Source organism: Abramis brama (assembly GCF_963993115.1).
Source record: "Abramis brama genome assembly, chromosome: 1".
NCBI classification, from domain to species: Eukaryota; Metazoa; Chordata; class Actinopteri; order Cypriniformes; family Leuciscidae; genus Abramis; species Abramis brama.
Genome location: NC_139963.1, coordinates 63025933 through 63039044, shown reverse-complemented (window position 1 = coordinate 63039044; position 13112 = coordinate 63025933). Strand labels below are relative to the sequence as shown.

The 13112-nt window shown below is 36.2% G+C and overlaps 1 long non-coding RNA gene across 1 annotated transcript; it reads left to right on the top strand.

Moving 5' to 3' along the window:
- The first annotated feature begins 7497 nt into the window (after window positions 1-7497).
- Window positions 7498-8367, top strand: LOC311068206. The gene is made up of 3 exons (XR_014603350.1): window positions 7498-7604; window positions 7966-8019; window positions 8207-8367. It is a non-coding gene; the product is annotated as an uncharacterized lncRNA (long non-coding RNA).
- Window positions 8368-13112: the final 4745 nt, after the last annotated feature.

Sequence of the window (13112 nt, the reverse complement as noted above, 5' to 3'; positions counted from 1 at the left end):
TGTTGTGTCGAGCCTTCTTAGTGTTTTAAAAATAGCGATTTCTGATGCTATCATAGAAGTGCCCCAAGCACTCCCATTCAAAAGGCAATTTGACAGAAAAACGAAAATATGGTCAAACTTAAAAGTGCTGTTTCCATTCTAATTATGCTTTTGTAAGGACTGATTTTCCTGTTAAAATAAAACTCACCCTGCAATAAAGCCATAAAATGCACCCTGGACAGCAGATAGCAAAGACAGAGCACAGGACATCGCCTGTCCAAACTGTCCTTCTTCCTTATCTCTGCATCCCCCTCTTCCTCCTCTTCTCCCTGCTCAAGTCACTGAAAGTTCATTAAGAATGTCTAACACTTATGATGTATCTTGTGAATCTATTGTTTTTCCTTTTCATGTTTGGTATCATTTTAAGTGTCTCAGTGCAATTGGTAAAATGGTCTTAATTTCATTGCAGTCATTGGTTTAATGAGAAAGATTGAGAACTTAGGAGAATCCTGTTTCTCCTCTCTGGCTGATATCTCTTTAAGATGTCTCCTGAAACCAGGTGCTACCCCCCTGGGGTACATGGATTGGCCCAAACAACTCTAAACAATATTTGTATAACCCTTTTTGTTCTAGTCTGGGTATTTAAGGCAAGGTTTAGTTTAGTTTAGTTTATTTTCCACAATTTACACTTTGCATTTGTTGCTTCATCAGAACAATTGTTGGGGGTAGCAATCACAGATTAACAAGTTACAAAATATATTACTTTTCCTGCAGTCAAGGACTACCCACTTTACCCACACAAAATATGATAATATATCAGTCATCACAATACAAATAACTTAAGTTACAAATAATTATGATGCAGCATGCCCGCTCAAGCTGGATACTGTTGTACAAGATCTACAAGAGCTTACAGCCAACATCGAAAAAACACAAGAGAATGGGCAAAGGAAATCCTTAACTGCACCCCTGCTCGGTGACATCACTACCATTTCAATCCATATCCTGTCAATGGTGTCCAGCAATTGAGGTAGTTATTCAGTTACACAGCTACATTTCCGAAGAAGTGTACATTTTACAGTACAAAAACATATTACATTTCAACTGCAGCTAGTAGCTTGGCCAACAGCTGTTCCTGAAAAACAATTGTGTTCTATTGTGAAAAAAATGAACTCCCAAAAAGCAATAGCTTATAGATAGGGGTCCATCCCACCACCAATACCACCCCACCCACCTGTCAAAGATTAAGTAACTGGTCCTTTACTTACTTTAAATGCCAGGACAATCATTCTTTAAATTATGGATGTTTAGAATACAGTTACCTCAAGCAGAAAAAAGAGGGAAAAAAAGAAAGAGAAAAAAGAAGAAGAAGAAAGACAGTCACTGTACGTTTGTACCTCAATTTGAATTGATCCATGTACCAAGAAAAAGGGGTTTAGCTCTAGCCGCAAATCCCTCGGGTTTATATCTCTCCAGTAGTTGTTGCTTTAATTTTTTTTTTTAAATATAGATAATGAAACAGATTGTTTTAAATTAGTATCCAGCTCATTCCATAATTGTGGACCATGGTAACATAAAGTAAACCTAGCACTTGTTCGGTTCCTACATTTACCTTTTAAGAGCAGCTTTTGTCTAGTATGGTATGTGTGAGAAGGTGTGTAAAGTGGAATGAGCTCACAAAATCGAATATTTAACCGGTTGACAACATTGTACATTGTACATGCATTATGATAAAAGTTACTTTCAGGAAGCTTTAGTAGGCCGTGTCTATGGAAGAGAGCATTTGTGTGAGAGTTACGTGTGGACCATGTAATAGCTCTTATAGCTTTCTTTTGTAATATCAAGAGTTTCTCAGTATAAGTAGGGTAAGTATTATTCCAAATAATATTACAATAAGACAAATGAGGCTCAAACAGAGTCCTGTACAAAGACAAGAGCACGTCTAATGGGAGCACGTGTCTCACTTTAAAAAACAAGCCCACAATTTTAGATAGTTTTTTAACTAGCTCATTAATATGTTCCTTAAAGTTTATAAACTGATCTATATGTATTCCAAGAAATTTAATTGTATCCACTCTTTGAATAGCTCTACCATCTATATTTAAATTAATATCACAGTCACTGTACATATGACTACTTGGTCGAAAAACAATATAAAAGGTTTTACTAATATTTAGTGATAGTTTGTTACATCTAAACCAGGTGTCTATATCTGCTAGTCTATCATTTAAGAGTTTTTCAAGATGAGTCAAGTCTTTGTGGGATACAAATAGATTTGTGTCATCAGCGAAGAGTATTTTATAAACATCACTGGAACAATGTACAAAATCATTAATGTAAACAATGAACAAGAGAGGCCCCAGAATGGATCCCTGGGGAACCCCGAGTACTATATTTTGTAATCCAGAGTCAATACCATTTAAGTTTACATATTGCCGTCTTCCATAGACATAGTCCCTGAACCACTGGAGAGCCACACCCCTGACCCCGTAGTGCGACAGTTTTCCGAGTAAGATTTGAAAATCAATTGTGTCAAATGCTTTTGAAAGGTCGAGAAAGATCCCAATACCAGCCTCTTTCCTTTCAAAAGCATCAGTTATTTTCTCTACAAGATCTAAAATGGCCATACTTGTGCTGCTATTCTTCCTAAAGCCATATTGTGAAGATTCTAGTATGTTATGTTTATTTAAGTAGTCTACAAGTCGTGAATACACCACCCTTTCTAATACTTTAGACAACGTTGGCAGGATTGATATGGGTCTATAGTTCTGAAAATCACTTTTGTCCCCAGATTTGTATACTGGTATTATCTTTGCCACCTTAGTTTGTTTAGGAACTATGCCATGCTGTAATGATAAATTAATAGTATGGGCGAGTGGCTCAGCTATTTCATTCACTATGGTTTTGAGGATCATGCTACAGATACCATCAGCACCAGCTGTGTGAGAGCATTTAAGTTTATTAATAATGTTAGTAACTTCCAGTTTACAGCTAGGTCTAAAATAGCAAGAACTGGGATAATTATTCCTCAAGAATGTTTTATAATCGGCACCCCCGGGTGGACCAAATTGTTGAGACAAATTCTTTCCAACAGAGGCAAAATATCTATTAAACAATTCTGATAGTGAATCTTGTGTTGTATAATTATTAGATTGGGTTGGCACCACGGTGTCAGGGATAACTGTGGATTTATTACTGCGGCCAAGTATCTCATTCAACACCTTCCAGGATTTCTTCTGATCCCCCGAGGCAGTTTTGAGACGATCAGTGAAGTAACTCGCTTTGCTGTCTCGTATTAAGCTAGTTAATTTATTTTTATATCGTGTATATAAGGTTTTGTTATTGTTATTCGGATTCTTCCTGTATTTTTTATAAAGTTTATCCTTCTTTTGGATAGACTTTAGGATTCCTTTGGTGATCCATGGATGAGTTTCCTTTTTATGTTTGATTATCTTTTCAGGAATAGTCACATTAATAGCGTCGGTTATTCCATCAATTAAGAAATTATAAGCCAGATTGGGGTCTATGGCATTATAAATTTCATCCCAGCTTTTACTTTGGAGGTGTTGAATTATATTTGCAAGTGTTTTATTATTAAGAACTTTTACCTTCCTATTAGTACATGGATCGGATACTCTTTTTATCCAGTTTGTAAAGAACACTACAGGGTAATGATCAGAGATGTCAGAAAATATTACACCCGATTTACAACCAGTATTTTGTAAATTTGTTATAATATTGTCAATTGTAGACATACTTCTCTCTGTAACACGTGTATGTTTATCAATAGTAGGATAGAATGATAAGGAGTGAAGGGTATTTAAAAAATCAATTCCCTTGATATCTTCTTTAGAAATGTCAATATTAAAATCACCCATAATAATACTGTTTTTGTTCATCTGATTTATACTGAAAAGGAGATTATCAAAGTGGTTTCTAAATGTTTCATAGTTAGAGTTTGGTGGTCGGTAAACCACTCCAACAATGATACATGCACCACTCGCCATTTTAACTTCTAGGAATAATGAATCAGTGTAGCCATCATCAAATGTCAAGTCATGACGCTCCTTAACAGAGTAATGAGAATTTACATATAAGCATACCCCTCCTCCAATTCTACCCTCCCTATTAATACAATACAATGAGTATCCATCTATTTTATAAAAATCTGAAAGGGTTTGCTCACTCATCCAAGTTTCACTACAACCAATGATATCAAAACATTTTCCTGTGCTAGCAATAAATGCAACGAGGTCGTCATAATGCTTACTAAGACTTCTAATATTTAAATGCATTAAAGAAAAGGAAAAGTCATTATTTTGTTTCAGATCTTCAGGGTTGTAATAATCACAGCTTATATTGGTAGAGGAGCAAAAGTAATGTTCAAATTTCTCATATTCAGTACTACAATTTCTATCTATCACTCCCATTGTTTTATACTAAAATTATAATTTTGGTTGCAGAAATACATTGCATACAAAAAAACCTAGAACCATACTCTTTATTGAGGCACCCAGTGTATAAGAAAAAAAAAAAAAAAAAAAAAAAAATTGAAAATAAACAAAACAGTAAAAAAGTTGGACATCCATCCAAGCATTCACAAAGTTCAGTTACCAACTCTCCATTTAGGATGTAACATATTGTATATCACCCACTGTACCCCATTCACGCATAATTGTCCGTAATGAACTTTGATGGGGCAATAAAGCACGATAGTCACGTTAATAAAGTAGAGGCTACTTTACCAATCAAGTGAGGGTTGAAAGAAAAGCTTCGGCCTTGTTTGGGTCCTTGAATGACTTCTGCGCTTCGTTTGCCTTAAAAAACAGGGTAGCTGGATAAGCCATCCTGAAGCGTATGTTCTTTCTAATAAGTTCGGCGCATACCGTGTTGAACGCACGTCTTGCAACCCGAACGTCTGGAGGTACATCTGGGACAATACGCAGCGGCCGACCCTCATACTGGATATTCCCAAGGCGTTTCACTGCTGCCGTTATCTTCAAGACGTCTCTGGAGTGTTGGAGTTTGATGACCACAGCACGTGGGCGATCCTCTTTAGGTACTCCAAAGCCCCGATGGGCACGGTCAATAGGTATATACTGGACAGGTAACTGCAGGAGTTTGGGAATAAACGCCTCGAAAAACGCGAGCGGGTCACTCCCTTCAGTAGACTCCTTCAGATTTAACAGCCTGATATTCTTCCGTCTATGCCGACATTCCAGTTCAGATACTTTGTCTTTCAGATCCTTGTTCACTTTCTCCAGCGCTTCCAGTCGATCTTTTATCGGAGCGATGTCATCCTCCAGCTGGGAGATACGCGTTTCAGCCTCAGTTTGGTATGCAACAAGTGCCGCTGTCGTAGCCGCAACATCATCAATGCGCTTCAACATGTTGTCCACTTTGATCTCAAGTTTCCCAAGCGACTCGTTTACAGACCGTAGGATACGCTGACCCTCCTCTGCAACCGCCGCAGAAATACTCTTTAGCAGAACCTCCGACATCAAAAGAGGAGATCCTTCAGGGCTAGCGTTAGCTTTAGCACCTACGCCAGTGCTACCTAGCCGGCTGGTAGCACTATAGTCTTCTAAAACGTCGCGATCTTTGGGCAGTTGTTTTGATGGTTTAGGCATTTTTGCAAAATACCTTTATTCAATTCCCAATTTTGGTTAGAGTGCAATCAGTAAGTATATAAAGTTTAGGTGAGTGATGTTTTTAATTGGAGAGAGGTATCTGCCGTCTTACTCACACCGCCATCTAGGCAAAACCAGCGTCCTCGTAAACACAGTCGGTGATAAAAATTGTCAGGTGTCAGAAAAAAAGCACCAAAAAAGGTGTCAGAGCAGTCTTTGGGACCCTTTACCAGGAACCCCCATAACAGTGATGTTTCAGTGTTTTCCTGTTGGAAAGCCCTGACACACCACTGTGTGTCTCTGTCAGGAAAGCATTATTTACTTTTAGAGTCATCTTTGAGTAAATGATGTCATGTATTTTTCTGAATTGGCTTTTAATCATTTACTTCTGTAATTGGCATGATACATTTTTACCTGACAAATAAATGTTCCATCTTGATTTATTCTGAAGTTTGCTGAAATCATTATTTTAGTAGACTATGAGGAGGCTGGTGCTACCGCAGCTCTGTGTCCAGGATAGGTCAAATTAAAGGCGCATATGAACGGAGCAGTAGCACGTCATCTGAAGACCTTTTGATTTCTGTCTATCACTGACTTGGCAAGTTGTACGGAAGTGGCTAAATAAATTTTTTTTTTGTGTGCGTGAGCAGTAGACAACCGACTTAAGAGGTATTAGCAAACCCTACATCCACTGACCAAGATCAGACTGGCGAGGCTGTGTCCGTGAGATCCACGTAAACCCGGGGCGTGTGACTCTGTGCGGCATCGGGTCCCTTAATGAATTAATAATTGAAAGTATGGGATACTCAAAATGATCAAAGATCTAAATTAATCAATAATCAATATTTATGACTATTTTCTAATCAGAAACACGATCTAAATTTGATTATCATTTGAAATTGGAGTCAGATTGAGCATTGAGCTAAAGTAATATTGAAACTAAATTACAATAAATTAAGTGAACTTCACTGGAGCGCTGAAAAGACATACACGCATTATACCTTCGCCAGGCCGTTTAAATCCTGTCGTCTGTGTCTTTTACTTATGTAAAATAGAAGCAAAAGTAGTCACTTGACAGAAGAAAGATTTACTACCCAGGTAGTTTTAAACTCAGTTTCACTCAAGGTATCAGAAGTGTATGGTGTGTTGTATTCTCTTATCTGTTTGATGACAGATTAAGGATACTGAGCTCGCTCCAGAGAAAGACGCGTTGTGACATCAACTAGGCACTTCTTTTAATGAATCTGTTTGAGATTGAATTAACGCTAGATGTTTGGCTATAAATTACAGACATGACATCTGAGGACTATTTCTCATTTTTCTCAGTTATTTTGCTTTATTTCCAGATTCAGTCATAGGCTCGTTCTTACATAGTAGAGCACGTTCGCACATGCACACTCTTCAATAACGGTGCTTTAAATCTCTTGACAAACTAAAAGACGTAAATGATGTTTGTATGTATTCTACACTGTTAGACTTTTCTGTAATTTCTATAGTTATTTACTTTAAATCCCCCAGTATTATACTGCTGTTTCTCTTTACAGTAAATAACTGTTATTCCCATTGCATCATGGGAAATTTCTGTGACGTCTAACACCACATACAGAGACTTACTGTATTTTTTAAATTTGCTGTATACTACTGTATTTGACATTACGGTCACTCTGACTGGCACCATTCCATCATGCTTTTTATTTCCTATTTTTTGCCTTACACCGCGTGCAACGCTGTAATAGCCAGAGGCTATCTATATTGGACACATTGAAGCGACCAGACCATTAATACAAAATGCAAACCTGTTTGTCCCTCGTCAGAAATAGCGCGAAATAGAAATAGCGTTACTCGGAGTAACGCCGCATCACTATACACTGTCTGGGATTTGCATCCAGTGTAATATCACTGGGGTCTGACTGTCTTTTGTTGGACCGCGCCATTCGTGTCTGGCCCGGGGTAGAGACGGAATTCACTTCACCAAGAGAGAGACCAGCAAGCAAGGTAAAAAAAAAACATTCTTTGTATGTTGACAGGATTGTGCCCAGTTTAACCTATGTTATAACGTTAGCCTACTCGTCAACATGGCGGTAACGAACTTTACCACGGTAAACTTTGCTAACGTTTCATTTTACAGACTTTGTTAGATTATTGAATTGTCGAGTTAAAATATGCCAACGAGCAACGCGTTTACATTAACAATAAATGTGAATAAACTAATGTGAAAATCTGTTTTGGTTGTAGATAATGTTGGCCTACTGATGAGAACCTTTATAGTTTTAGCATTAGTTTGCAAACCATAACATATTATAGTTTTTTTTTAATGGAATTTAATATTTACTTCCATTTTTATATGTGTTTAAAGGCAACTGCAACAAAGCGCCAATTCGCGCCAGTGACTTCTAGCAAGATTCCAGAGGTAGGCCATTTGTGATATATTTTGAGATAAGTTTGCTGAAATGATTAGCAATATGTGATAAGTGCTTTGGAGCCACTGGTGCAGACTAGGTAGCTTACAATATCTTATAAAATCTCTATACAATTGGCTAACTTTATATCAAATAAGTGACCTTTGCATCATGTCTAACTTTATATTTATTACACAGCAAATGAACCAATCAGAAGATGGACCATTGTCTTTGTTCAGTCTCACCAGATTAAATGTATCCAGGTAAGCACTGCAGTAAAACTCTCACTAATTCATTCATACCAAATCTAGCATTCTAAACAACTTAGGTTTATATTTTTGCATTATTTTGATATTTTATTAGGCAGAAGACTCTACCATTGCAGTCCCACCTGACCAGGAAGGTCCTAACATCAGCGGTGGGTTAACTACTGTAGGAAGGAGAACGATCATCACACAGTGATTTCTTGCATGTGTCTTACTGTGTATTTGTCTCAAACAGGTACTCCTTCACTGCAGACAAGCTGAAATGGGCTAAAATCATCGATTTCAGTCGTTTTTTCTATGGATCTCAGCATTTTTTGACAGAATTTAGGATTTGTAAGTATTAAAATTTAATCTGGCATAATTTAATTTAGTTCTTTTGTATGCTATTTATTGACAAAAGCTGTTTACAAATATATATTCTTAAGTTTTTGTGAAAATAATAATAAAAATAAAAAAGGAAGTTAAAAATAAATTGACACTAAATAATTTGACACTAATATTCTCTCTCTCTCTCTCTCTCTCTCTCTCTCTCTCTCTCTCTCTCTCTCTCTCTCTCTCTCATATAGTGTTGGAACCGGGCTCTCCTCTGAAGGACTGAGTACATTTGTGTTTGTGGACACGCACACAGACCAGGGAACCTTCTGATGTTATCAGTCAAGTTCTGAACAGGAACCAATCTTTGGAGAAGGTCATTTATTCACAAAGGTGGACAAAAACATTGTGTTGCCTTTTTAAAGATTATTTTGATGATGACGTTTACTCCTATGCTGTAGAAAATATGGAGGAGTAGACAGTCAGACATTGATAATAATAAGAAATGTTTCTTGAGCATCAAAGAGACTTCTTTCAAATACATTAAGACACTTGAATACTTCTTTTGGCCACCAGTGTACATGAATCCAACAAATTTTTGTAAATAAGTGAAATTATTTTGAAGGTAGGGTTATGTGTCATGTATTGTGAAAATAACTGTGTTTTGTCCTGTGTTGGACATTTCCTTTTTGACTGCTTAAAAATGTATTTATATTCTGCAGTTTTATGAACGTAATGGTTGATATTTAATTATAATACTTGTAAAAGCTAAACAACCAATGACTCTACATTCATTTTGTCAAATGCTAACGTTTTGTTTATGATTTTATGTATGTTTTTAACAATGTGTGCAGTGAAGGACAGCAGATAATGTGTTAATTTAACATGTTTTCACATCTTTGTGCTAACCTCTCTGACATATTTACTTTGTTGAAATCATTAACACAATGAATGAGTTAAAATTAAACTCTAAACTCGCCCATTAATGTGTAAAAATTTCACACATCATTTCCAGCACTGGCAGACTGTTTATTTTGTAATATATGAAATGTTTGATTTTGAATGTTTGATGTTGAATTTATGTTGCAACGTGATGATGATGATTCAACATCATGCTTGCACTCTCAGAAAATAAAACACAGCAAATATAACAGTATAACAGTGGCCCTCCAGGACCGAACCCTAATTTGTGCTTTAGGGTCAATATGACCCAGTCGACTTTTCTTTAGTTAAAAAACAATAGTTTCCCTCATCTCAGTGCAATACGATTTACTTTTATATACTAAAATGTGTTTCTTATTCTAAAGTTAATACTTTTATACATTTGGATTATTGAAATAAATGATATGTAACTGCATTCAAGTCTTTTCTTTTAGTGTCATTACTGCAAATATATGTGGCATTATTGCAAAAACAAGACACTTCAAAAGACCTAAAATAACAAAAAAATATATAATAATACTGATTTAATGTATTTTAAAATGTTTAAATATTCATAACAAAAGCTGTTATAAGAGCAGTCAGTCACATCCAAAAAAATGAATGGATCTCTATGGAGCCTCTGCTGGAAGTGTATGGTAATTACACTTTTTGGCAAAACTATATTATCTGCAAAAAAAATTCTAACCAGCAGATGAAGAATTATGCATCTCACACCTAGATCAATATCCAGAAACAACTCATATTTCATTTCGATCATCATTAATGTGTTGTTGTTTTTTTTCATAAAAAGGTAATATTTCATATGCATGCTAATGGTGTAGCTCAGGTGTTTTGCAGTAAATAGGTACAAAAGTGCTTAAAATCTCCCAAAAACATAGCATCAATGTATAGATGAGAAGTAAACCAAAAATATGATATATTATGTGTATTATTAAAAATGTAATTAATATATATATATATATATATATATATATATATATATATATATATATATATATATATATATATAAAAAAAATAGAAACTAGAGACATATGAGGAAAAGATGGTTCAGTCCTGTGTCTGCTGGGAAACTTCCCGCTAAAACTGTATAAGAATGTTTTAGAGAGTGTTATCCTTCCTTTTAGGAGAACATTCTGGTAACAAAAATAAATTTATCTACAGAAAAGATTACAAGGACATTATGTAATGCTCTCAAAACATTCATAGAACAACAATATTTCTCTCTGGGATGAGCTCATATTGTCAAGTCAAGTCAAGTCACCTTCATTTATATAGCGCTTTTAACAATATTGATATCGAGATCATAGTATGAGCACACAGTGAATGCGCTGTGAGTAAAATAACTACAAATAACCTTTATCTTTTGTTTTGTTTGTTTGTTTTGTTGTACTGGTGGTGTAAAGGAATACAAATATTATCCTAGTGCATGTTTAATCATATTGTATTAAATACATTATTTTGTCATGACTTTTACTTGAGAGGGCCCTAATCATGATAAAATTCACTGTTAACTACTTCCCAAACTCAGCTCATGATTGAACATAAACTTACTATCAAACATACAACGAGTGTTCCCATATGAAAAAAACCTGCATGGTTCATATACAGCAACCATATATCTTCCTTACTTAAATCGGCCAGAATTACCTTCTGTGTTTCATATAAGGCCAATACATGTCTTATACAAAATCAGACCGATTATGGCCACTTTCATACTAAATAGCACACATACAACTTGTAGGGGATTTTTGCGTTATATGATACTGTTAAAAGACTTATATGAGTTTTACATGACAAAAGTATGCAAATGTGTATAGTAGAAATATATAAAACTCATATAAAATTCATATATAAATCATTTAAAGTTCTTATATTGAATCATATTCTAGTCAAATTAAAGTCATATAGAATTTATACACGTTTTGTGTCATTTGTTTATATGTTTCATACAGATTTCATGTTTTGATGACCAACATCTGATTCACTTATGCAGTTGGCAATTGTTCCCCCTTAAAGGGATACTCCACTTTAAAATGAAAATTCTGTCATCATATACTCACCCTCATGTTGTTTCAAACCTGTATGAATTTCTTTCTTCTGCTGAACAGAAAGGAAGATATTTAGAAGAATATCAGTAACCACAGTGTCTGGTCTCATTGACTTCCATAGTATATTTTTTTCCTACTATGGAAGTCAATGAGACCAGAAACTGTCTGGTTACTGATATTCTTCTAAATATCTTCCTTTCTGTTCAGCAGAAGAAAGAAATTCATACAGGTTTGAAACAACATGAGGGTGAGTATATGATGACAGAATTTTCATTTTAAAGTGGAGTATCCCTTTAAGGGGGAACAATTGAGCATATGATAGTTTTAATTGAAAATTAAGAGTGACTGTGGTTGTAAAATTGTATATTTTAATGTTTTGTATTTTACTTGTATGGAATTTTGTTTTATTGTCTTATTGACCTGCCAAGGGACTACGGGTGGAAAATAGCACTTGTGCTACAACCTGGCACAATGCATCTCTCCTTGTTTTGATACAAGGTTAATGTTAAATTGTGTATTGTCCCTGTATAAATAAAATGAATCTGAATCTGAAATCTTCTGGTTTTTATGCTGGTATAGTTTATGGTTTCATTTATTAATATCATAATGATCACTGAGATATACTGTCACATGCCTGTCCTGTCTTGTCATGCACATGGGTGTTTTATTGTTTTGAGCCATGTGCTCGTGTCTGCCGTTTAGCCCCTCCCATCTTGTTATCCAGTTATTGGTTAATTTGCCCCACCTGTTGTGTTCATTACCCTCCTTTGTTTGTTCCCCTATTTAGCCTCCTTGTGTTTGTAGTCTTGTGCTGGGTCGTTGTCTTGTAATGTTCTCCTGTGACCCGTTTGGTATGTTCCTTTTTGAAGTTGTTGTTTTGTATTTAGTTATGTTTTCCCCCTTGTGGGTTTTGTTTTGTGTTTTGTGTTCTCTTTTGTAAATAAACATTATTTTCCTTTTGCAATTGAGTCCTCCCTGAGTTTCTTTAGTCAATACGTGACAGAACGAACCAGCCATTTCGAGGACTCAGCAAAAAGAAGTATGTTTAGATCCAGCAGTACGGGTTTCTGAATCTGTTCCCCTACCACCAAAGAAGAGAGGAGGGGACGACTCAGTAATCTAACATCATTACGCCAACAGGGACAGTCGGTGGGTGGACTAGCTCAATTTTTTTGGACTCTGTCAAGAGGTATGGGATACAATGAGGCAGCATTAAAAGAAATTTTTAATTCCTGTCTTGATGACCCATTGCCGGGGAGGGAAATGAAGGGTCTGGAAATCCTGGACTTTTGGGGTTTTTCCAGATACCTTGAGCATCGGAGTCAGTGGGATACAGCAGTCACGTCTGGGTCTCCTGAGAAGATTACCAACACACCTGAGCTGGTGAGTGGAACTTCCCCTAAGGCGGTGGGCTCGGTGCTACCATCTTGCCATCGTAGGCGGAGGAGGAGGAAGGTTAAGACTGCCCAGCCAGAGACTGTTCACGTCGCGTCTGCCCAGCCAGAGACTGTTCACGTCGCGTCTGCCCGGCCAGA